The sequence below is a fragment of the Tursiops truncatus genome, chromosome 3 (genome assembly GCF_011762595.2).
Source record: "Tursiops truncatus isolate mTurTru1 chromosome 3, mTurTru1.mat.Y, whole genome shotgun sequence".
Lineage (NCBI taxonomy): Eukaryota > Metazoa > Chordata > Mammalia > Artiodactyla > Delphinidae > Tursiops > Tursiops truncatus.
Window position 1 is genome coordinate 37294977 of NC_047036.1, and position 26892 is coordinate 37321868.

Below are 26892 nucleotides of genomic sequence, written 5' to 3' on the forward strand. Positions count from 1 at the left end.
TTTCTGCTTTATAACAAAGTGAACTGGGTTTTGATTTTTAACCTTGAGGCATTGACACACTTAGGTTTCAGTGTGCTTGCTAGGCTGCTAAGGTATTAGACCCACCTCAGTCTCAGGTCCACCTTGTTTAATTGATTTAACAGACCACTATAATTACCTTAAATAGAGGTTGGAAGGGTAAAAGAAGATTATTTTCTTAAATGTCAATGGCAACTAGGGATAAAAACAACAAATATTTACAAATATTTCCTTTTCTTTTCATTTTTCCCTGGTCCATGAAGGACTGAGAAAAAAATAATGTGTCCTCATTCTCCTAAGTCACTAAGACAAAAATTATGTCAATTTCTCACTCTCTTGAGTTTACAGTTCATAGAGCACTTCAGTTTCCTTTTAATGCCCCAACTCCCCATATATTTTCCACTTGTCTCATTAACGTACTGTCTTCTACCTGCTGACTCACAGTAAGCTTAATTAACTCAGTTCTGGGGTTACCTATCTGATGACTCATTTTATCTCTTACAATTCCCCCCTAGTCCTTTGACTTTGCACCTGGCTTCCACTTATCTCTCTAGGCTTATTTTGTATCCTCATGGACGCATGAAGTAGTTTTTTTTAGTTCTTCAGAATGAAACATGTTCATTTATAAGCATAAATGTATAAAATTTAAGGTGGTAAGAAGCTGACTAAGAGAATCACTCCTATTTAGAAACAAAAGAAAAGTTAATTTCTTCTCAATAGTGAAGATAGGTTTCCTATCTTCATGGGAGCTCATGACATGAGGAAAGTTAGAGAGACAGAGAATGCCAGCAAGAAAATATGTTAAGAGCGTGGAGGACAGAAAATGGATTAGTTACTTCAAGAGCACTCACTAGTCGAGAGAAGACTGGAGATCCAGGAATAAAAAGAGAAGAAATTGTTGGAGGCATGGCAAAATAGGTATTTCTGCATGACTTCTGATTTATTTCTCGAATGTCTAAATAAAGACTATTTAACATTCAAGGTTGTGGGTTGTGTCCAACAGGGAAAGATTCTGCCACGCATGATTTGAGGTTGTGATTTGAGATACACATAGAAGCTATATCTCCAGGTACTATATCTAAGTTTGAATGGTAGTCATCTTTAAATAATTTCTGTGTTTGCGCAGAAGTAGATCTTAAATAATATGGAATTTCTGCCATCACAGCATTAAAGGATTAGCCTGGAAATGTCAATAGAACTTTCAACTAGCTTTCCCATAGAGTATAATTAAGCCCAGAAACTTTTAATTCAAATGAAAATGCACAATTCAAGAGAACCAATATTTGGAAACCAACTCCATTTTATTTCTCCTTAAGGCACTGTTTCTCAAAGTGTTGTCTACCACCTACCTGCTACACCCTGGACGTTTGTTAAAAATGTAGATTTCTAGGCTATACCTAGGTCTCTCAGAATCACTGACCTATAACATTAAAAAAAAAAAGATTCCTCAATTAAGGTAGTAGTGCTTGAGTTAATAAGAGAGTGATGTTCAAAGTACCCAAAAGACATCTGACTGTTGAAATACTGATGCTACACTTGATTTAAGCTATTTTTAGTTTAGGAAGCAAGCAAAACATCATATTCTAGTCCTAATTACGCTAGCAGGTGTGCACCAGGTAATCAACTTGATTGATTATCCATCTTGGGTTCATACAGCCTGTATGAAAATGATTAAGGTAAAACTGCCAGCCTTGCTATCATGGCCATGGAGTTGAGGAGAGGGGATCATAGAAAACAATGCTCAATTACAGCAGTATTTGTTGGGGGAAGACCTGCTTGTCTCACTAGTTATATTTCAAGTTGCTGCTTCATGGACATAAGTTAGGGGCCTATGTTCAGATGTAGTTACAAAGCTTAGTTTAAAGAGTCAGGTCCCTAATGAGATAAAGAACATTACCAGATACTCTGAGTGTGGGAGGATTACAGATAGTTAAAAATTGAGTATTAATTTTATAATTCTGACCTCTTGAGCCAGTGGGAGTAAGCCTACTTCTTAGGTACTTGCAGACAGAAATCTCTCCACTGTTTGTCCAAATCTATGACTGAGACAGTTCCAGTTATGCAAGTCTTTTTCATACAGTATGGTTTTCAGTTGTTCAACAAAAATCTATTGGGCACCTGTTGGGAAACTGGTGAACAAGAGAGAAAAATTTTGCTTATCTAGTAAAGCTTGCGTTGAATGGAAGACATACCATTCCTGGTTGCTCCCTTCTCATAGTCATCAGAAAACAGTATGCTAATGTTAGCACTCTCCTTGTTCTGGACAAAAACCTCTACTAGGTTGTTAGCGTCATTGGCAACCATACCAACCTCGTTGTTCTGTTAATCTTATGGTCAGCTGCAACTTCTGGTTGTCAGAGTTCAAAAATTTGAGGATCATTGATAGAACAGGCTAATATAGTCTGGGAACTAGACTCTTCCCAAAAGGGCAATAAAAATATTGAGGGGGTTGTTTGAGTAATACATGCTGAAAGAGAATACAGTCTACTCTGAGTTGAATGGTTTCCGAAGTGTCTTAGTCAGGGATCATTTTATTTCCAAGTAACAGAACTCTTTCAATGGAACTTAGGGATCTACAGGTGAATTTATTTGAAGAATGAAGCTATATTTCACAGAGCAAAATGGCAGCAACAAAGGGTTCATCAGGTAATAAATTTTGGGTCCAGAAAGTCAAGAGGTCATGGTCTCTGGTTTATACTTTGTTCATATTGCACATGCCTTTATTCTTCCTGCTCATGCACATTCTTTTCTTTGTTAAATAAACGACTAATCCATCCCCAGCTTCACCTTGCCTTTTTTAAGCTTTATTAAGTTATAATTGATATATAAGAAGTTGCACACATTTAATATACACCTCTAGATGAGTTTGGATATATGCATATACCCATGATGCCATCACTACCATCAAGGTACTAAACATATTCATCACCTCCAAAAATTTTCTTGTGTTCTTTTGTTTGGTGTGTATGTGTGTGTGATAAGAACACAATATGAGATCGACGCTCTTAACATGCTTTGAAGTACACAAACATTGTGTTAACTATAGATACGATGGTGTATAGCAGATCTCTAGACCTTATTCATCTTGCAAAGCTGCAACTTTATACTCACTAAGTAACAACTCCACACTTCCTCCTCGCAGCCCTGAGCAACCACCAACTCTATTTTCTGCCCCCATGGGTCTGATTATTTGAGAGACTCCATACAGGTGGAATCATGAAGTACTTATCCTACCAAATACCCAACAGAAATTACCTAGTCAATTCAGTCTCAGGAGAGGAATTGATACAGTTTACAACCAGGTGTTTACCCTTAGTCCAATCCAGGATGATCATAGTGGCAAGTTATATGCGCTCCCTGCATCAATCATACTTGTCAAAATGCCAACCCTTGATAAACCTTATCATCTAACTTCTCCATACCTAGAGGCAGTAATTGAATTTTGCTGGGGAAAATTATACAACAGTGCCAAATATTTCCAATGAAATATGTCATCAAAAAAGCCAAAAGACACTTGAATGTGACCAACATAGAAACAGTTCTTTTACAAGGCTCCCTTTTCTGCATTTCAAGATTTCATATCTTTTCTCTCCATGAATGCTACACCTTCCCTCTTCACTCTCACTTGGGAATGACAGGCTGGTCTCAAAGTTCATTGAGAAAACAGAAATCATCACCTGTATCTCCAGGCCACCCTGGACATCATCATTAACATCATCATCATTGTTGTCATCAATCACAACATTAACAGTGGCATCAGCAACAACAACAACGGCAACTGCACCTGTATCATTTCTTTTTTTTTTTTTTATCTGTTACAACGGAAAATGTCGCTTATCAATTCTTCTATTGGCACTTATGGCTCCATTTCCTTTCACTTTTTAAGAGACGTTTTTCCTTCAGCTATCCTTATTCTTCTGCACTATTAATCTTTCCTCTTTTGGTCATAACCAGAAGTCTATCTGTCTGACTACCTAGCTAGTCAAATATTGTAAAGCATTATATGTAATGGCTACAAGCACAGGTTGTATCATTCTTTTGAAATTTTTCAACTCCTAGAAGAAAACATAGGCAGAACACTCTTTGACATAAATCACATCAATAGCTTTTTAATCCATCTTCTAAAGCAAAGGAAACAAAACCAAAAATAAACAAACGGGACCTAAGTAAACTTAAAAGCTTTTGCACAGCAAAGGAAACCATCGACAAAACAAAAAGACAACCTACTGCATGGGAGAATATATTTGCAAATGATATGACTGATAAGGGGTTAATATACAAAATATATGAACAGCTCGTACAACTCAACATCAAAAAAAAACCAATTAAAAAATGGACAACATCAAAAAAAAACCAATTAAAAAATTTCCTAAGAGGAAATGCAGATGGCCAACAGGAACATGAAAAGATGCTCAGCACCGCTGGTCATCAGGGAAATGCAAATCAAAACCACAATGAGATCTCACCTCACACCTGTCAGAAAGCCTATCATCAAAATGAGCACAAATAACAAATGTCGGGGAGGATGTGGCAAAAAGGGAAGCCTCGTACATTGTTGGTGGGAATGTAAATTGGTGCAGCCACTATGGAAAAGAGTATGGAGGTTTCTCAAAAAACTAAAAATAGAACTACCATATGACCCAGCAATTCCACTCCTGGGTATATATTCAAAAACAATACAAAAAAAAAACACTAATGCAAAAAGATATGTGCATCCCAATGTTCATAGCAGCATTATCTACAATTGCCAAGATATGGAAGCAACCTAAGTGTCCATCAAGAGATGAATGGATAAAGAAGATGTGCATATATATATGTAATGGAATACTACTCAGCCATAAGAAAGAATGAAATTTTGCCATTCACAGCAATATGGATGGACTTGGAGGATATTATGCTAAGTGAAATAAATCAGACAAAAAAATACTGTATGATATCACTTACATGCAGAATCTAAAAAATGTAACAAACTAGTGAATAAGACAAAAAAGAACCAGACTCACAGATATAGAGAACAAACTAGTGGTTACCAGTGGGAAGAGGGAAAGGGGTAGGGGCAATATAGAGGTAGGGAAAAAGTAAAGATTTATTATGGGATTAAATGAAATCATGTGTGTGAAACTTTTGAAAATCGTTCAGCACTATAGAATTTAAAGAATTTTTCTTCCAAAAAAAAAGACTAGGTTAGGGAGCTTTCCAGTGCCTCTTGTCTCCTGATTGTAAGGCTTAATTATGGATGTACAGGTCTATCCTTCCTACTTGAATACAAATCTTTTAATAATAGATCATATTCCTGTCTCCTAACTTGGTGTCTTATTTAGAGTGGATCCTAAACAAATGTTTATTGATTAACTGGTTTAGTTTATGTGTGAGGTATTGGGTTGTTCAGTAACTCAACTACATTTTATTTTGTTTCTTCCTGATTGGCTAAACAGTCTGAGTAAGGGCTCTTTCAATTGCATGTGATAGAAACCCAACTGGAACTAGTTTAAACCAAACAGAGGAATTTATACAAATTGACTTATAACCAAACTTCAGTAAGGAGGCAGAAGTGGACTTGGCCTTAAGGGAAACTTTGATTCAAGGATGGACACACTGTCAAAAAGGGCCTTCTCACTCTTTGCGTCTCTTGTTATCATTTCCTTGTATTTAAGATTTTTTCTTTTTTTTCCTGCAAATGGTTTTCTCCACACAGTAGGACACCTAGGTTTATATGTACTCATATACAACCAGTTTGACAATCTAAGATAAAAACAGTATCTCTCACCCAGTTCCAGTTGAAAATATTCTGAGGAAGAACTTGTACTGATCTATTTTGGTCTACCACAAGGCTCAGTCACAATAGCTGGGGAAATGAGACTTTATCAATTAGCTCTTGTTGCAAAACAACAAACTCCAAAACTTAGTGGATTAAATTACAGCCATTCATTTATAATATAATTCTGTAGCGTGGTCATTTGAATTGGGTTTGTTGGATGTTTTTTCTGGTCTTGACTGGGCTCATTTGTATAGTTGGGGTCAGCAGCTCATCACTGGACACTTGCTGGCCTAGAATGGCCTCAACTGGCATATCATGTCTCTGCTTAATGTGGTTCTGGGACTTCCCTGGTGGCGCAATGTTTAAGACTCCACACTCCCAATGTGGGGGGCTCGGGTTCGATCCCTGGTCAGGAAACTAGATCCCACATAGATGCCACAACTAAGAATTCACATGCCACAACTGAGGAGCCCCTGTGCCACAACTAAGGAACTAGTGAGCCACAAGTAAGGAGCCCGCAAGTCTCAACTAAAGGGGTCCACAAGCCGCAACTAAAGGAGCCCACTTGCCGCAGCTAAGACCCGGTGCAACCAAATAAATAAATAAGTATTTTTTTTTAAATGTGCTTCCTCATACTTTACCAGGTTATTTTGGGCTTCATATATTGTGGCTGGACAGAACTCCAAAAGACAGAGAGTAGAAGTGTGCAAGGATTCTTGTAGCCTATGCTTGGATCTGGACTTTACCAACTTGTACTGTACTGTGTCCTATTGGCCAAAAATGTCATAAGGCCAGGTCAAATTGAAGAGGGGGAAAAAGAGATAGGTTTCATGGTAGGTTAATTGTAGGACTTGCAACTAGTGAGGATACAGGTAAAAGTAAAGGGTATGGCCATCTATGTAGTCTACAGCAGATGTACAGTTTTGATAACATATCACTTGTATGCATTATAAAGTATGGGTACAAATCAGAAGAAACAGTACAGCACGTACATAGCTAGTGGGATAATTCCTTCAGCTTCACATTTACTTCTGTTTCTGGCACCTATTTTTCTTCTATGCATTATTCAACAAATATAACTTGTGCTTTCTTGCCTTAGTGTCATTCTTTGCCTAACTGCCCATGTTTCTGATGTTCCTGACACATCTCTGCATATCTGTTACCTCTCTAGCCTTTAAACTCAGTTTGACTGTTTGTCTATGGAAAACCCACCACCTGTGGGAAACTTTCTATGATTATTCCAGGTGAAGGTAACTGTTTCTTCTCAGGACCTGTAGCAACGGTTCTCAGTTTTGGCTACACATTAGAATGTTGTGGAAAAATTAAAAATTCTCAGTGCCCAGGTGACACCTCAGACCAACTAACCCAAATCTCTGGGAGAGGGATCCTAGCATCAGCTCCCCTGGTGATTCTAATGCACAGCTAAGGCTGAGAACCACTTTTCTAGATTAATTTCTGATAATCATTTGTTAATTACCAATGTAGGGGTACAGTGGTTTATTTCCATTTATACTGTAAACTCTTTGAGGGCAGGAATCTTGTTTGTTGCTTCATACCTAGCTGGCACTCAGTATGGGATTGCTGATAAAGTGAGCTAGAATTAAGATCCTTTTTTTTTTTGCAGTACTCGGGCCTCTCACTGTTGTGGCCTCTCCCGTTGCGGAGCACAGGCTCTGGACGCGCAGGCTTAGCGGCCATGGCTCACGGGCCTAGCCGCTCTGCAGCATGTGGGATCTTCCCAGACTGGGGCACAAACCCATGTCCCCCGCATTGGCAGGCGGACTCTCAACCACTGAGCCACCAGGGAAGCCCTAAGATCCATTTTTATAATAAAATCCAAAATGGCCATATAAATTTTAAATGAAACATCTTTTTAAAAAAGTCATAACATATTCTTATTTGAGAAAGTCAGTAAGTTAATTTCTCAGTAATATTTGTAAAGTCAACAAACTTTTTAACATGAAGAAACTGATGTGTATTTTTTAATATGTTAATTTGCAAATCTATCATTTTTTCCACATAGATGTATTTGATTTTGTCTTCCCAACTGCTGTTACATTACAGGAAGTCTTTATTTTACATTACTTTGCAGCTATCCCCCTCCTTGGCCCAGCATAGTGTTAGGTGACTGATGTATTTCTTGGTATATTTTTAAAATCATTTTTAATGGCCAGAATGCAAATAATTACTGTACATGTACAACTTCCGTAGAATTAATAATTGATTGTTGCAATGGCAGTGTGGGTGGCTTTTAGAAAAAATGTGTTACGCTTGCCTTCAGACATTAAGAAACAGTATTCAGCTAAGCAGGAAATCAATTCTAAAATACAAATGTACCTTAACAGCAGCAGCTGATGAAGAAATGATTGACTTGAATTGCTAAGTCATTTCACACAATGATACCAGGGTAAAATATTCCAAAATTTTTCTCACTGAATATTCTTCTATTCCTCCCACATACACAGAAGAAAAAGAAATCACAATACAGTCAAAGTAAATTTACATGCATATATACAATCTGAACTTCCTCAGAGGAACAAGAACATTTTTCTTTATTTCCTTGGAATATATTTGCTTGAAGAAAAGAGATCTTGTTCCTGTTATACTGAGTATTCATGTCTTCTATATCTAGAGGATAATGGTGGTTAAGAGAATAAAGAGGAAGGGCAAATATAAGATTTCTTTTTGTGGGAGTGTCTGTAGGTGCTGTATGTGTTTACACTTATTTGACCTACACTTTAAGAAGACATTAATTCATCACTCAATAAACACTGTACTGTTTCCACTTCCCTCAAAGTAAAAAAGTAAACAACAACAACAACAAAAACCCGGTTAGGTATATCTAACAAAAGGCAAAGAAGGACCGATGTTTTCGAAAAGAAAAAATCGTCCTCACAAAGTCCTTGAAATACAAGTGGCGTTAATATATATCAAAACTTGATTTAAGACCTTCAGATTTCATAACTGAGAAATGAAAAAGATCTTCTACCTAGACTCACTCACCTATATTTGGGAAGAGACGGGCAAAATGGTACAGTATTTATTTATAATAAATATTTAACCTGCTGTTTCCCTATATCCTTTGACTTTCCCATGGTTTTGGAGTCATTAGTGATCTATATGAAAAGAGTAGACTAGGAAAGACTAGTGGGGAGCCACGTCAGGAAAATCAAGTGTTTTATAAAAAATAACAACACTGTTTTTCTTTATTATGTGAGCGGGAGAAAAGAAATATATAAAATTATGAGTTTTCACAATCACCTCCCTTCCTCCCTCATAGAAGAGAGTTTCTGCTAGTACTTGATCACCCAGGTTTTTGTTATACATAATAAAGATAACGGGCGATGGAGGAGGAAACAAAAGACTGGCTGGTTTTACTTTGGAAAGAGCTTTTGCTCAGAGAGGTAGTCTTGAAGTAGAGAAAAAGGATTCAAAAAACAGTAATAGAGTAGAACCGCTAATACTAATGGAATTGCTGACTGCATTAGGCCAAAGGAGAGAAAGTGTGGGTATGATTTTCAGATTCAAGGTTTGGGCACCTATGGTATAGTGGTATTAAAATATAAAACATAGGAAGAACAGTAGGTTTGAGCATAAAAATATAGAGTTTAGTTTTGGACATCTTTGGGTAACTGTGGAATACACATACGGAGAAAGCAGTTGGATGGATGGGTCTGAAGTGCAGAAGACAGGATTAATTGGAGCTGGAGACTTGGCAGTCTTCAGTATCATAACAACTAACACTTGGATAGTGTATGCTGTGTTTTAGGTACCGTAGGAGCATTCACACCAAAGGTCTAGTCATTCAGTACAGGAACCTTGTGAAGGAGGTACATCATTGTTATCATCATCTCCATTTCACAGATGAGGAAATTTAGGCTCAGAGAGGTTGAATAACTTGCTAAAAATTATCCAGGTAGGATGTGACAGTGGGAATGGCAATCGGTGGGTAGAATTAGTAAAAAGGAAGATATGAGTACGTCTATGCAGAATAACTTAAAGACATTAACTTGATTACTTTGGAAATCCCCTCAAACCTCGGTAGCAAAGTGAAATAAGTGGTATGTTAGGAAGATTATGTGGAACGTAAAGAGGTAGGAGCGTGTAGGTGGAGGAAAAGTTTTGCAGAAGCCAAAATTGGGAAAAACAAAGTTAGGGACAAGGGCTTTGATTGGGATAACAATAGTGAAAATAGAGTTGGCTGATTGTATATAAGACAATTTGGAGGGAAAAAATGAAAAGGGAAATGTGACAAACTGTATTGCATAAAAACAGGAAGGGGAAAAAGTCTAATTGTAGACCATAGTTTCTAGTTTGAGTGTTGGTAAAAATCTGGTACCACTAAAAAATGTAGGAACATGGAACAGGGGACTCTTGTGGTTCAGGAGAATAAAATAATTCAAACTTGAACACTTTAAAACTGAAGGGGATAAAAGACAACAACAAAAGGTGTGCTATAACTAACGCATTGGAAAATCGAATCATGGAAGTCAAGGGAGAAATTTCAGGAAAGAATTGTATTGGGTTTAAGGGTAGAACAGACGATTACTTCAAAAGAAAAGAGATTTATGAAAATGAGAACTGTGAATAAATTGAATGAGGCAATAAGGAAACTTTTATAAAATGGTGGCAGAAGCAGAATTTTAGAAAATGAGGCAAGAAAGATTTGAGAGTGCAAAGAAAACAAGTCTGAAGTGAACTGAGAGAGAAAGAAGCAGGACTGGATTGCAACTATAACGTGTAAAAGAAAAATTTCATCTGACCAGTGAACTGAGCAAGGAAGACTTTATTTGAGACTATTGCAGTAGGGGAGAGATTGAGCTCAACTATGCTGAATGAAAAGCTGGGAGGATTCTTAACTGTAAGGGTGAGCTAATGGAAAAGTACCGGAGGACATTGCAGAAAGATTGGTCAATGTGATTAGGCCATCCGTGTGTTTGTTAACTGGCACTTACTGAAATTAGTTTCCTACCCTCCCTTAGAGACTGGGAGGCAGGAGCTCTAATTTTCTTGATGACTACATTTCAAATGAGATGACCTCTGGTTCCTTGAGAAAGACATTACAGGTTTACATCTCAAAAAGGGAGACAAAGAATTTACAGAGCAAGTTTTCTAAAATAAAGCAAATGAGGAAGTCAGGGGCCTACAGTTAGGAAGAAGGCTAATTAAAGTTTAGTTAAGCTTAGAAGAACACTGAGACTATCTTGGTCAAATGGGAGCCACAGGTAGGTTTACTTTATTTAAGATGAAAAACATGACTCTATGGTCAGCTTTGCCTGATGTTGTCTGACCAATGATTGTCTTCTTTGGTACAAAAGATAGAAGCTTTACTTCTCTTGTGAAATGATTATCAGGTCACAAAAAGCTACCATTTCATATTCAATACATAGCTGTTTTTGAAACCCTTAACTTCAGATTTATCAGTTATTTCAGACTCAAGACACAATTTCTGGAAGCTAACTTGTGTTGCCAAAAATACTGAACAATAAAGGATGATGCACTACCTCAAAGAATTTTGGTTTTATAGATAATATCTTAAATGGCTATATTCCTCCAGTTATTCTTTAAGAGAAAGAAGCAACAACTCCTAATACAAACACCAAATATATTTTTTTAATTTCTTCTAATAGGATATTTAGAATGGTTATACTTCATTCATTTATTCAATCAATCATTATTTATTGAGTATCTACTATGTAGTTGACACTATGTTTCAGTTTTTAAAATTTGTGATTTGTACAAATCAGGAGATCATTTGTATAAATCACCAACCTCACTGAAGTTCAAACCGCAAACTGAACTGGAACTCTTCACAAATCTGTTAACTCTTCTGTAAGATTCAGGCCTCTGCCACCTAACTCATCCTTTACAGTCATCCCTTGGTATCTGTGGGAGATTCATTCCAGGACCCCCAGCAGAAACCAAAATCCAAAGATGCTCAAGTCTGTTATATAAAAGGGTGTAGTATTTGCATATAACCTATACAGTTCCTTTGTATACTTTAAATCATTTCTAGATTACTTATATTAAGTACCTAATACAATGTAAACACTATGTAAATAGTTGCCAGCAGGCAGCAAATTTAAGTTTTGCTTTTTGGAACTTTCTGGATTTTTTAAAATATTTCAATCCAAAGTTAGTTGAATCCACAGATGTGGAAACCATGGATACAGAGGGTCAACTGTAGAATGATATTCTTTCTAAAAGGTTTTGGTTTTCTACTCAAATGCCATCAATGGCGTCTGCCTATCTATTCAGTTGAAAGTTTTTAGGGTTACAATGAAGGCTTTCCTTAGTCTAATACCTTCTTCTCTATAAAATTACTTCCCTCCAGTCAAATACACCTGGAAGAATTAAGAGCTAATTAACTCACTTTAAGTTTTTAGCGATATCAGATCTATTTTATTCCTGGTAAAAGTACTGAAAGATGGGCTTCCCTGGTGGCACAGTGGTTGAGAGTCTGCCTGCCGATGCAGGGGACACGGGTTCAAGCCCTGGTCTGGGAGGATCCCACATGCCACGGAGCAACTGGGCCCGTGAGCCACAACTACTGAGCCTGCGCGTCTGGAGCCTGCGCTCTGCAACGACAGGCCGCAATAGTGAGAAGCCCGCGCACCGCGATGAAGAGTGGCCCCCGCTCGCCGCAACTGGAGAAAGCCCTCGCACAAAAACGAAGACCCAACACAGCCAAATTTAAATAAATAAATTAATTAATTAAAAATATATATACACATATATATTTTTAAAGTACTGGAAGATTGCAAAAGGATGGAATAATATAGAACAGGGCAGTTAGATGATTCAAAGATGAATTCACTTTTATCATATCTACACTAAAATATAAATTGTAGGTTTTGCTTATGCATGACAAAAAAGAACTTGTCACTGAAGTAAGAAGTGTGCTAAAAAAAATGACTCAAGTGTTAATAATTGGCCGGTGTCTAGGAGAATCAGGTATGTTAAGAGCATGGGAAACATTTAAGCTTTTCATGTCATGCCCAATGTCAAAAATTCACGTCTATAAATTTTAGGTTAAGCTAAACTGCTAGCCTATAAAAGCGCCTTGTTTTAAGACAAAAAGAGGCAAAAAAAAAAAAAGGGTCACAAAATACTACAATTGACATGTGTAGTAAGTTATCTCCCTAAAAATAGTATGTCTCTTTCCTAGTTATATCACCAGTAAAATGAAGTAACTAAATTTAATCTTTAAAAATAAAGGGAAATTTAAAAGTAAATTTCTCTTTCTGTCCTAACAGGGATTCATTCCCTCGACCCTAATCTATTAAATCTTACTATCTATTTTAGCAATAAACAGTGCATGAAGTGAACAGCTCTGGCCTTCTACTGATGGGCCAAGTATTCGATTCAATAGATGCAGCTGATTTGAAATTCCTGGAAGCTTCAATTTTCAGACTTCATAATTCTTTGATTATTTTAGTTCTATACTTTTATCACCTGTCTAGAGATCTCTAACAACAATGTTCACCACAGTAACACTAAAGCACTCTGAAATGAGATGGGGGTATATATATATATATATATATATATATATATATATCTCACAAAATAATAGTGAGAACTTTAGATCTCAGCTCCTGCTGGGAACAAAGCTTTAAGAACTAAGTTCAGATGATTTCCTGCAGAGTTTACCCACCAAAACATGTTATGGTTTTGCAATTGCAGTAGGAGATTTTAAAGTATCAGTTCTAAAAAATGGTCTTATATCTCCCCCCTAAGATCTTGCTGCCCAGCCAAGAGCCTGAATTTAAAGGGAAGGGCAGGACAGAAGGTCAGATTCTTAGGGGCAGGATGCTTGCTTCATGCCAGAGGAGTTGGACTACACTTAGACAGCTATAGAGCTTCAGCTGCACAGTTGTCATCTCTCTCAGAACATCAAATAGAAATAGGCACTAGACACTTTAATTGGATCTGTACTTCAAAGAGGAGAGTACTTGGAGTGTGATGTCTTTCAGAAACCTTCCTCTTCCTAAATAAGTCATAAAAGACAAGGCTTTATATGTGGAACCTAACTCCTGTGTGTGTGTGTGTGTGTGTGTGTGTACTCACACATTTTAGTCATCATCAACATTACCAACAACATGGTGACTACTGCATTGTATTACAGATTCTTACTTTAAAGAGGCAAGATTATAATAATGTTTATCATCCCATGTGTTACACATGCTGTACTATTTGGAGCTTCTCCTCTCATGCACCATGCCTACCTGGCAGTAGGATGAATTCTACTGTCACAAAGTTTATGCTAAGAGCAGGCTTATGCTCCCATTTCTGTCTCATATCTCATGGAGGCTCTTGCTGGGACCAGTGTGTTAGTGGAGGGACATTGCCTTATCAGTAGTAGGACTGATTGACACCAAGAAGACTGGATACGTGGTTGTCAGCTGTTTACAGAAGGCACCTGAAAATACCAGCTGCCTAACACCTGGAGGTCTTGGGTCCTGAGGAATGTTGTAGTGATTAGAAGCCTGAATTCCCCTGGAAAATCAAGACTGCATGCATAGCTCCTTCCTCTAGGAAAGCTGGGTTTGAGATGTCGGCCTCACCCAGTTCATATTCCAGGCAGCCCTGTATGACTTAGAAAATTCTGCTCATTGCATCTAGAATGTTTGATGTGAGTCAAGAGTTGAGATAAACTTTTTTTGCAAAGCTTATCTCAGTTGATACTGCTAATCACCCTAGGAAGCAGAAACTATTTCAATTCTTCATTTTCCAATTATGGAAACTGAAATATAACAAGATTATATAACTCCACCATGGGTACACAGTGAGTAGGAAAGCCAGTTTTTGTAGCTGGGTTTTCGAAGCACTGCAGATATATGGATTTGGCAGATGAACAGAAGGTCATTTACAAAGCATTGACCAAATTTATTTATTTTTATAGCATCAATGTATTATTGTTAGCATTAAAAATGTTACAAAAAGCAATAAACATGTTGGATTGATGTGCGATTAAGAAATATGGCTGCCAAATTTATCCCAAATAGGGAAATAACACCATTTCTTCCTGTTTATTTCTAATTAAGAATGCCAGGAGGCAGGCCGGGAAAGGCAGTATGACCAAGAGTAAGTCCACGGACGGTCATAGGTAAAATTATCAAATAGGTAGTTTGTCATCAGTTTCAGTATCTTCATAAAAACTTCAAAATTCTTGGCATGAATGACTCTGTCCAACAACCCCATAACCCTTCACACAATGAGATTCGACCAAACTCTAGCATGGCTTCTATTGGCCCAAGTCCATCTCCCTAGAAGTGACCCCAGCCACCCTCAAAATACTTGCCTGAGAAAATTCAGCATTGCCAAAGAAATTTACTGTTTGTTCTAACCAAAATATGACTATGGCCCCCTCTCTTCCCTTAGAGTAGCTACTTTAAAAAAACTTGCAGTTATAAATCATTTCTCTCCCCTTTGAGATGTAAATACTCTACCACACTAGAAATATCTCCTCAAGGACCCAGGGGTCATCTCCTTGAAATGTAAACAACTAGAGACATAGCTGTCCTGCCTCCCGGTTCCTGTGCGAGGGTAAGCCCTTAACTATGGTGGGCACCTTGTCCAATTTGCAAAACTAGCTTCTCTCCTAAATATATGAAAAGTTGTTTCTCTGTCAGATAAGCACCCATCAACCAACCACAATGACCACCTCCACCCCTCTTAACACCCTTACTACTTTTCTTTAGCACCCTTCAGCATTTAAAAAGCCTCCCACTTTTTTTTTTTTTTTTAACCTCTGGTGGAGTTGAGTGAGCTCAGTTTACACTGAGTCTCTCTCCCCTACTGTAGTTGTCTGAATGAAATCTGACTTACTGGCTTTCACAGGTGTTCAGCTTTGTTTCTGTATGACATTCATGCTTATGTCGGGTCTTGACACCCTTCCTGTCTAGTCTAGATCCCTTGCAGTGATATCCAACATTTGACTTGGTATCTCCAGAAATGTCCTTACACCTGAAATTTCCCTAAAATGCCCCTATAATGTATTTACCTCTCCTAAAACTTTACTAGCCCTGTACTTTTCAGATATTAATCCACTTATGAATCACCTAGGGATGTTCTTAAAATTCAGACTCTTGCTAGTAGGTACAGGGTAGGCTCAGGATTCTGCATGTCTTTCAAGGTCCCACATGATACAGATGCATGAATCTACTTTAAGTAGCAAGACACAGGAGGAGGCCTAGTTATATTGATTGATAGACCCTCTTGGGCCATTGTTTACTGTTCAACTCAGTGATGATCTCCTTGATCATGCTGCTTAAAATAGCAAATCCTTGACATGCGAGTGAGGGCACAGGAGAAGATGGCGGAAGAGGAGGACGCACAGATCACCTTCCTCCCCACAGATACAGCAGAACTACATCTACACGTGGAACAACTCCTACAGAACACCTCCTGAACGCTGGCAGAAGGCCTCAGACCTCCCAAAAGGCAAGAAACTCCCCCACGTACCTGGGTAGCGTAAAAGGAAAAAGAATAAACAGAGACAAAAGGATAAGGATGGGACCTGCACCAATGGGAGGGAGCTGTGAAGGAGGACAGGTTTCCACACACTAGAAGCCCCTTCGCAGGCGGAGACTGTGGCTGGCGGAGGGGGGAAGCTTCAGAGCCGCGAAGGAGAGCACAGCAACAGGGGTGCGGAGGGCAAAGCAGAGAGATTCCCACACAGAGGATCGGTGCCGACCAGCACTCACCAGCCGAAGACGCTTGTCTCCTCAACGGGCGGGGTGCGCGGGGCGGGCGGGGCTGGGAGCTGAGGCTCGGGCTTCGGGCGGATCCCAGGGAGAGAACTGGGGTTGGCGGCGTGAACACAGCCTGAAGGGGCTAGTGCGCCACGGCTAGCCGGGAGGGAGTCCGGGAAAAGGTCTGGAGCTGCCGAAGAGGCAAAAGCCTTTTTCTTGCCTCTTTGTTTCCTGGTACGCGAGGAGAGGGGATTAAGAGCGCTGCTTAAAGGAGCTCCAGAGACGGGTGTGCGCCGCGGCCATCAGCGCGGACCCCAGAGACGGGCATGAGACGCTAAGGCTGCTGCTGCCGCCACCAAGAAGCCTGTGTGAGAGCACAGGTCACTATCCACACCTCATTTCCGGGGAGACTGTGCAGCCTGCCACTGCCAGGGTCCCGTGATCCAGGGACAACTTCCCCGGGAGAACGCACGGCGCGCCTCAGGATTGGTGCAACGTCACGCTGGCCTCTGCCGCCGCAGGCCCGCCCCGCACTCCGTACCCCTCCCTCCCCCCAGCCTGAGTGAGCCAGAGCCTTGGAATCAGCTGCTCCTTTAACCCTGTCCTGTCTGAGCGAAGAACAGAAGCCCTCAGGAGACATAGAGGCAGAGGCGGGGCCAAATCCAAAGCTGAGCCCCTGGGAGCTGTGAGAACAAAGAAGAGAAAGGGAAATCTCTCCCAGCAGCCTCAGAATCAGCGGATTAAAGCTCCACAATCAACTTGATGTACCCTGCATCTCTGGAATACCTGAAGAGACAACGAATCATCCCAAATTGAGGAGGTGGACTTTGGGAGCAAGATAGATTATTTTTTCCCCTTTTCCTCTATTTGTGAGTGTGTATGTGTATGCTTCTGTGTGAGATTTTGTCTGTATAACTTTGCTTTCACCATTTGTCCTAGGATTCTGTCCGTCCGTTTTTTGTTTTTTTTTACTTTAAAAATTTTTTTCTTAATAATTATTTTTTACTTTTTATTTTAATAACTTTATTTTACTTTATCTTACTTTATTTTATCCCCTTTCTTTCTTTCTTTCTTTCTTTCTTTCTTTCTTTCTTTCTTATTTTTTCTCCCTTTTATTCTGAGCCGTGTGGAGGACAGGCTGTTGGTACTCCAGCCAGGCATCAGGGCTATGCCACTGAGGTCGGAGAGCCAAGTTCAGGACACTGGTCCACAAGAGACCTCCCAGCTCCACGTAATATCAAACGGCAAAAATCTCCCAGAGATCTCCATCTCAACACCAGCACCCAGCTTCACTCAACGACCAGCAAGATACAGTGCTGGACACCCTATGCCAAACAACTAGCAAGACAGGAACACAACCCTACCCATTAGCAGACAGGCTGCCTAAAATCATAGTAAGGCGACAGACACCCCAAAACACACTATCAGACGTGGAGCTGCCCACCAGAAAGACAAGATCCAGCCTCATCCACCAGAACACAGGCACTAGTCCCCTCCACCAGGAAACCTACACAACCCACTGAACCAACCTTAGCCACTGGGGACAGTGACCGAAAACAACGGGAACTACGAAGCTGCAGCCTGCAAAAAGGAGACCCCAAGCACAGTAAGATAAGCAAAATGAGAAGACAGAAAAACACACAGCAGATGAAGGAGCAAGGTAAAAACCCACCAGACCAAACAAATGAAGAGGAAATAGGCAGTCTACCTGAAAAAGAATTCAGAATAATGATAGTAAAGATGATCCAAAATCTTGGAAATAGAATAGAGAAAATGCAAGAAACACTTAACAAGCACCTAGAAGAACTAAAAGGAAACAACCAATGATGAACAACACAATAAATGAAATTAAAAATACTCTAGAAGGGATCAATAGCAGAATAACTGAGGCAGAAGAATGGATAAGTGACCTGGAAGATAAAATAGTGGAAATATCTACTGCAGAGCAGAATAGAGAAAAAAGAATGAAAGGAACTGAGGACAGTCTCAGAGACCTCTGGGACAACATTAAACGCACCAACATTCGAATTATAGGGGTCCCAGAAGAAGAAGAGAAAAAGAAAGGGACTGAGAAAATATTTGAAGAGATTATAGTTGAAAACTTCCCTAATATGGGAAAGGAAATAGTTAATCAAGTCCAGGAAGCACAGAGAGTCCCATACAGGATAAATCCAAGGAAAAACACGCCAAGACATATATTAATCAAACTATCAAAAATTAAATACAAAGAAAACATATTAAAAGCAGCAAGGGAAAAACAACAAATAACACACAAGGGAATCCCCATAAGGTTAACAGCTGATCTTTCAGCAGAAACTCTCCAAGCCAGAAGGGACTGGCAGGACATATTTAAAGTGTTGAAGGAGAAAAACCTACAGCCAAGATTACTCTACCCAGCAAGGATCTCATTCAGATTTGATGGAGAAATTAAAACCCTTACAGACAAGCAAAAGCTGGGTCTTCTGCCCATTTTTGGATTGGGTTGTTTGTTTTCTTGTTATTGAGCTGCATGAAATGCTTGGAAATTTTGGAGATTAATCCTTTGTCAGTTGCTTCGTTTGCAAATATTTTCTGCCATTCTGAGGGTTGTCTTTTCGTCTTGTTTATGGTTTCCTTTGCTGTGCAAAAGCTTTGAAGTTTCATTAGGTCCCAGTTGTTTATTTTTGTTTTTATTTCCATTTCTCTTGGAGTCGGGTCAAAAAGCATCTTGCTGTGATTCATGTCATACAGTGTTCTGCCTATGTTTCCCTCTAAGAGTTTGATAGTGTCTGGACTTACATTTAGGTCTTTAATCCATTTTGAGTTTATCTTTGTGTATGGTGTTAGGGAGTGTTCTAATTTCATACTTTTACATGTAGCTGTCCAGTTTTCCCAGCACCACTTATTGAAGAGGCTGTCTTTTCTCCACTGTATATCCTTGCCTCCTTTATCAAAGATAAAGTGCCCATATGTGGGTGGGTTTATCTCTGGGCTTTCTATCCTGTTCCATTGATCTATATTTCTGTTTTTGTGCCAGTACCATACTGTCTTGATTACTGTAGCTTTGTAGTATAGTCTGAAGTCAGGGAGCCTGATTCCTCCAGCTCCATTTTTCGTTCTCAAGATTGCTTTGGCTATTTGGGGTCTTTTGTGTTTCCATACAAATTGTGAATTTTTTTGTTCTAGTTCTGTGAAAAATGCCAGTGGTAGTTTGATAGTTTTTCAGAAACAGACATTTCTCCAAAGAACATATACAGATTGCCAACAAACACATGAAAGAATGCTCAACATCATTAATCATTGGAGGAATGCAAATCAAAACTACAATGAGATATCTCACACCAGTCAGAATGGCCATCATCAAATAATCTAGAAACAATAAATGCTGAAGAGGGTGTGGAGAAAAGGGAACCCTCTTGCACTGCTGGTGGGAATGTGAATTGGTACAGCCACTATGGAGAACAGTATGGAGGTTCCTTAAAAAACTACAAATAGAACTACCATACGACCCAGCAATCCCACTACTGGGCATATACCCTGAGAAAACCATAATTCAAAAAGTGTCATGTACCAAAATGTTCATTGCAGCTCTATTTACAATAGCCAGGACATGGAAGCAACCTAAATGTCCATCAACAGATGAATGGATAAAGAAGATGTGGCACATACATACAATGGAATATTAATCAGCCATAAAAAGGAACGAAATTGAGTTATTTGTAGTAAGGTGGCTGGACCTAGAGTCTGTCATACAGAGTGAAGTAAGTCAGAAAGAGAAAAACAAAGACTGCATGCTAACACATATATATGGAATCTAAGGGAAAAAAAAAAAAGGTCATGAAGAACCTAGGGGTAAGACGGGAATAAAGACACAGACCTACTAGAGAATGGACTTCAGAATATGGGGAGGGGAAAGTGTAAGCTGTGACAAAGTGAGAGAGTGGCATGGACATATATACACTACCAAACGTAAAATAGATAGCTAGTGGGAAGCAGCCGCATAGCACAGGGAGATCAGCTCGGTGCTTTGTGACCACCTAGAGGGGTGGGGTAGGGAGGGTGGGAGGGAGGGAGACGCAAGAGGGAAGAGATATGGGAACATATGTATATGTATTGCTGATTCACTTTGTTATAAAGCAGAAACTAACATACCATTGTAAAGCAATTATACTCCAATAAAGATGTTAAAAAAAAAATGCGAGTGACAGAGAGGTCTGCCACCTGCTTAAGGCCAAAAAAAGTCCCCAGTGCCATGTTCCTCTCCTTGGTCTGACACCTCTGATTGCCAACAGTGTGCCCATGACACATATCTGTGAGAGGGGAAAACTGGGACCAATAAAGGGTTTCTTTTGACATTTCTAAAAAAAAAAGCCCAAAAATAGCAAATCCTCCTCAATCCCTATTCTTGACTCTGCCTTTTCTCTTTCCTGCATTGTTTTTCTCCAAGGCTCTTTTCACCATCTGAATTATTATATATCTTATTTACTTATGATATATTCCTTCCCAGAAGGATATAAGCATCATGAAGGAACAGATTTATGTCTTTCTTGTCTACAGCCATATCCACATCATCCAGAATACTTCTTGCCACACCATATGTGTTTAAGGAATGATTTTGATGAATTAGTAGACCATTCTAAATTATATAGTTCCAAATTATAGGTAGAACTAATGGCTTAGTGTGATTGAACCACTAAGGCAACATGTATATAAGAAATGGACACAAATGAAACCAAATGGAGTGATTAAATAGCAGGATTCTAAGCAACACAAGGGAAATATTATGGATAAAAGGACTAACAGACCTTCTTTAGATGTTACCATCCTGGTGAGTCCTCTGGCTGTTCAAAGAATCAGCTGCTGCTGGGCAGTCTGCAAGATTGAGTGGTTGATTAATTGATTAATTAATTAATTATTGCAAAATAAGGCCCATGATCCTTCTATTTTTAGGTTATTTTTTAATAATTATATTCTGCATTTTAAATTTTATAAATCTGATAATAGGAAGCCTGTAGGAAATATAGTCCAATTCTCATTTTCAAATTAATTTGACAACTTTTCCCTTGCTGCTGCCTATTCTTACTCATGTTTATTCTTCCCAACTCCAAATATTTACTTTCTATTATAAAATGTACTGTTATATAAAAGTTAGAAATCTGTTTAGCAGTAATGCTAATACAGAGAATGAAGCACGAATCCCTACACATATCAGTATTTAGGACAATGATTCTTAACCCTATCTATACCCCTTTTTTATAACTAATATTTTGTAATAATCCCATTACTCTTCTGAAATGAGTGTCATTGATGGAATAAAACAAATTTTTAATGAACACATGTTGTTTCTTATGTGTAATGTGAATCAGACCTTATAAAAAAGTATTTGTGGTAAAATAGTTTTAAAATTAATGTATAAATATTAGTACATAGATCAGAAATTTTTTTTTTTTATTTCCTATACAAACCCCACACTCTAGGGATTGGTACCCATTAGATTGGAGCTCTTTACAAAAAAGAATTCTGCTGTTGTAAGTACAGGAGACAATATGATAGTATGCAGTTTTGTGTGAGCGTATATAGTGTTAGGGGATTTCTTGTGTAATCCTTTGACAACCTTTCACTCTTGAGTATGCTCTAGTAGTAGCAGAAACCCTCTATGTGTCCTGCCCTAATCACCTAGAGATATCCCCTCCTGCTGAGCCATTCTTTGCCCATCAATGTGTTTGCTTCTTTTTCAGTTGAAAAGCTGCATTTTAGTTCTTTCTTATTTCTGAATAGGCCACATTTTCAGGCCTTTTCACAGTCTTAGTTCAATCTATGCCCTTCCCTCTCCAAAATAGTGACTTTTTTTTGAAGGGGAGTACCCAGGATTTATATTGATGCTATGGTTAATATCTCATGGATAAGATGTAAGATTAGTTCTGAAACATAGGCATAAAAATATCTCAATGTTTCCTGAAAATTTCCTCCTTCCTAATGTATCTTATATTTCTAATATGTTGAAACTGAGTTCCTATAACCTATGGCTTCTCCCTTCACTTTCACCGTTATAAGCTAACTAGTTCTGCCTCATTATTTTATTTGTTACTTATAAAACTTTGTGATTTCCTTTGAAATGCGTATCTTTGCTTAAGGAATACATTTTTAGCTACATTATAAACAAGAGTATGTGATTATTTGAGAAGACTTGTCATAACAAATAAGGAGATTATTAGGTACATTGTTACAAAAGGTTCATAGAAAACATCTTTAAAGAGATTGAAGGATCTATGAAAATATAGCAGAAAGGAAGTAGGAAGAGAGAATGTGGTAATAAGTGAAGACAACAATCAGCCCCTCCATAATGAACCAAGTTCTATGCTACATATTCTAAAGTAGATCTTCATAAGCTCTTCTATGTCATATTCCTTTTTGTTCTTTAGAATTAATAAGGTGACACTCTTCACTATCAAAATGAATATTTAAACCTCTTTTCATGTATATATTTGATCTCCTTCAGTGTCACTTTTCCTCTTTTCATGCACTGTACTTGAATTGCTCCTGCAATGTATATTGTTGGCAGAGTTTGTTTCCTTGTGAATCCAAGGGCCTGTAACCCCTTTGGATCCTAAAACAATTCCTGGTAAGGTGGGGAGGTAGAAGTCTTGATTTGCGTTGACGTATAGAAGATTAGATTAGGATAGCTTAAGAACGGAGATGTGTCAGTTTTTGGCTGGTGGTCAATTCCCCTAATTTTTCTTGCTCTCAGATCTAAAATAAATGAAAAAAGTCAGTTTTCAAAATTTTCAAAGTCATGATCTCCTTATATAACATAAGCCTTTCTGTCAAATACTTCATAATCTGGAGAGATACAGCATCTTTAGAAGTGTCACAACTTATTTTTGCAAGAAACTATGCTATTTTTTGCCATGAAAGAAACATGTGTTTTGAGATTATGCTAAGAAAATAGTCAGGAATTACTTTTGATCGGCTATCACAGACACAATATTTTGCAGCTATAAACTAATTCTTTAGGTAGATATAATTATTGAAGTCACTTGAAAAGTGTGCAGAAAAGTTTACCTTTTACTGTCATACAATATATTTTGCAACTTAAAGGAAATCAAAACTACTACTACTACTAGGAAAAAGGTATATCTTAGACCTACTTAGGGCCAGAACTTTTTCTGGGACATATTTTACTGTCCTTTTGGAAAGCAGTTACCATTCATGTTAAAATGCTTGAGCAATTTTCTGACAGAATTTCAAGAAGTTAAGATCTTTACTGGGAATATTTCCTCACTCTACTAATACTCAAATTTATAAAGAGGTTGATAATCTTTAACCAGATAATTTTCTAAAAAGTGATTGTTAAACTGATTTTTTTTTTCTTACAAAATAGTTCAACTTAGATGGAACGTTTGGATTGGCTTACTCAGAACTCTCTTGTCAAGTTTGAACTAAAATTTTGACATATGTTTGTAATCAATTTATATGACAAATTGTTTTAATAAAAAGATAAAATCTCAAAGCTTGCCAACATTCATATCTTGGGGTAATTAACAAAATCATGTAGTAGAATTCTGCTTATGTGGTTCATGTAAAGCCTAATAATAAACTAGCTTGGGAAAGACTAAGCTTTCATTACGCATACCAGCTTAAGGAGCTATTATCTGAGAGTTTCAAATATGGAGAAATTAAAATTTAATACTGTTTATTCACAGAAATATAGGATGTCATATGTAAGGTAAATAATCATTCCTTCAAAAAGAACTATGCAAAACAAGCCCAAATCAATAGGTTTGATCATTGTTCTTCTATTAGCATAAAAAAAACCCCAAAAAACCTTAGGTTGTATATAAAGCTATAGTTACTAGACCTTTATAGATAAATATTACAGATGTTTAGAATCTTGAGAGTTTGAATTTGGGAAGCTATACATATCTAAAGGGTCTTGGAACATGTCTAAAAGGCCTTCAGAGACAATTTATGAGCCACACATAAAAATAATCATAATTGTTTTTGATCGCAAATAGTGATGCCAAGCTAGATCATTGACTGTATGAAGAAAATTGGACTTCAAATGAGTTTTGGCTGACTCCCAAAATGGAATTTACCGTTACCCAGTAGAGAAAAACCACAGTTGTGGATACTCATATCAACTTGCTACTGGTCCTTAGATGTTCTGAATTGGGTGGTCAAATATATTTTGACTCATGCTACTGGCTTTGGGATATATGTTTAGCATTTTAAGGTAATTACTGTGAAGAGGACAATTACTTGAATCTTTCCATATGCTTGTTTATAAGCCAATACTGTTAATATCTATTTTTGATTTTTAGCATGGAGTTATATGGAGACTATATGCTATATAGTGTATGCAAGTTTTTTATCCATTAAATACTATTTAATATTTCTCAAATGAAATACTTCATTATGTTAGATATCATACTTTAAGCAACTCAAAACTGCACATTTTCAATACAATTGAGGGAGTTATCAAAACAGAAAAGCAATCAAGTATTACAAAATCACTAATATTTTCTTCTAAACAATTATAATAAAATTATCTTTTTCTGGTGGCAGATTTGTGAATATATCATAAAATTTTTCCTGTATAGAGAAGTTCGTGCTTTCACACCCTGAAGCTATGAAGGAAATGATGAAGAACAAAACGACAAATATTAATGGAAATGTCAATTGCTCCCAGAGAAGGAAGGAATGTGGCCTCTGGTGAAAAAACTCCAATGGGAGGAGGAGGAATATGGCCAGTTTGCTTCTATTATAAATCCTTGATGAATTTCGGCAAGGTACTTTCTACTTTCTTTGTTCTCTTTTAAAAGCGGAGATTTTCCTCATGATTGACTTCAGTGTTGGCCAGTTTATAAAATATAGATGCTATTTTTTAAAAAGGATCAAAATTACTTAAGAAAGTCACTGCTTTTGCGTGGCAGTAGCAGGTATACTTAACCCTGACTACAACAGCAAATCTTCTTTCTTCCATCCGATTTTCTTGGAAAAAGGACAGAGTGAATAAAGTTATAGAGCTAACAATTCAGGGACTTCTCTGGTGGTGCAGTGGTTAGGAATCCACCTGTGATGCAGGGGACATGGGTTTGAGCCCTGGTCCGGGAGGATCCCACACGCCGTGCACGGAGCAACTAAGCCCGTGCGCCACAACTACTGAGCCTGCGCTCTAGGGCCCGTGAGCCACAACTACTGAGCCTGTGCTCTAGAGTCCATGCTCCGCAACCAGAGAAGCCACCGCAATAAACCTGCGCACTGCAACGAAGAGTAGCCCGCCCTCACTCGCTGCAAAGCCCGTACACAGCAGCGAAGACACAACGCAGCCAAAAATAAATAAATTAAAAAAAAAAAAAAGATCTGAGTTAGAAGCACATGATGCTCAAAAAAAAAAAGAAAGAACAATTCAATGCATGCAGCCAGTCACACTTTTAAAAATTGTGACCATTCCTTTCAGCTATTGATGCTCAGCACCCAATTATACTATAAGGACCTCATTTCTTTCATATTGTACAGTGTAAGCAATTTTTCAAATAGAGCATGTAATAAAACTTTGCTAGGTGTAGTGCACAGGAATAAAATAATCACATCTGGGTTTTAGGGCACATATTCTAGAAGGATAGAGGTAGAAGGGAGAGAAACCTTGTTGTAAACGATGGAAGTGAGATCCACAGTAGCGAAGTAGCATAGTAAAATGAACAAACATAAACACTTAAGTGAAAAAAAAGGCGTGGAGTCTTTAAAAATAAGCCTGAAAGACAGTAGAGATCGCTTGTACTTTGAAGTGTAAATAATTCAGGATCTGAAATAATACACCTAAAATTCAAAACACATCATATTGTTTAAATCACCCAAGTCCATTAGGATTACTCTAGTAACTCGACTGTGTACTTTATAGTGTCTTCCAGATGTTATGCTCATTTAAGTTTGTAACTGGAAAAGCAACCACCTTTGGAAAGTGGAGCAGCTTCCATCTGGGAATTATTCACTTAAGGAGTGGTGATAGAGACCGGGAGACAGGCTATTTATTTGATGACTATAATCTATTTGCACTCCTGCCATTTTTCCTTAGAGTTTTTGAGAATCCTTCACTCACTGCAATATACTCTATCTCACGCTTTGGGTTTGATTCAAAATCCACTTGTATACGGAGGTTCTGTCACCGTCCGAAGCCTTTGCAAGACCGAAGGCTATCATAGAATAGGTTTGTATATGTAAACTATAGGGCAATTATTTGTCATCCCCATATCCAATAATAGCACAGAAATGCCTGTATTTTGAAATTGGACAACAACCGCGTGCTATGGAAGCACAGTGTGAAGAACTGAAAAAAAAACCCTCAACTTGTACATTATAGAAGAGGTAAAAAACACAGGAATAGCTGGAAAATCCATGTTCTATTTAAGTTCTTTTCTTTCTACAGTTAGAGAATACCTATAA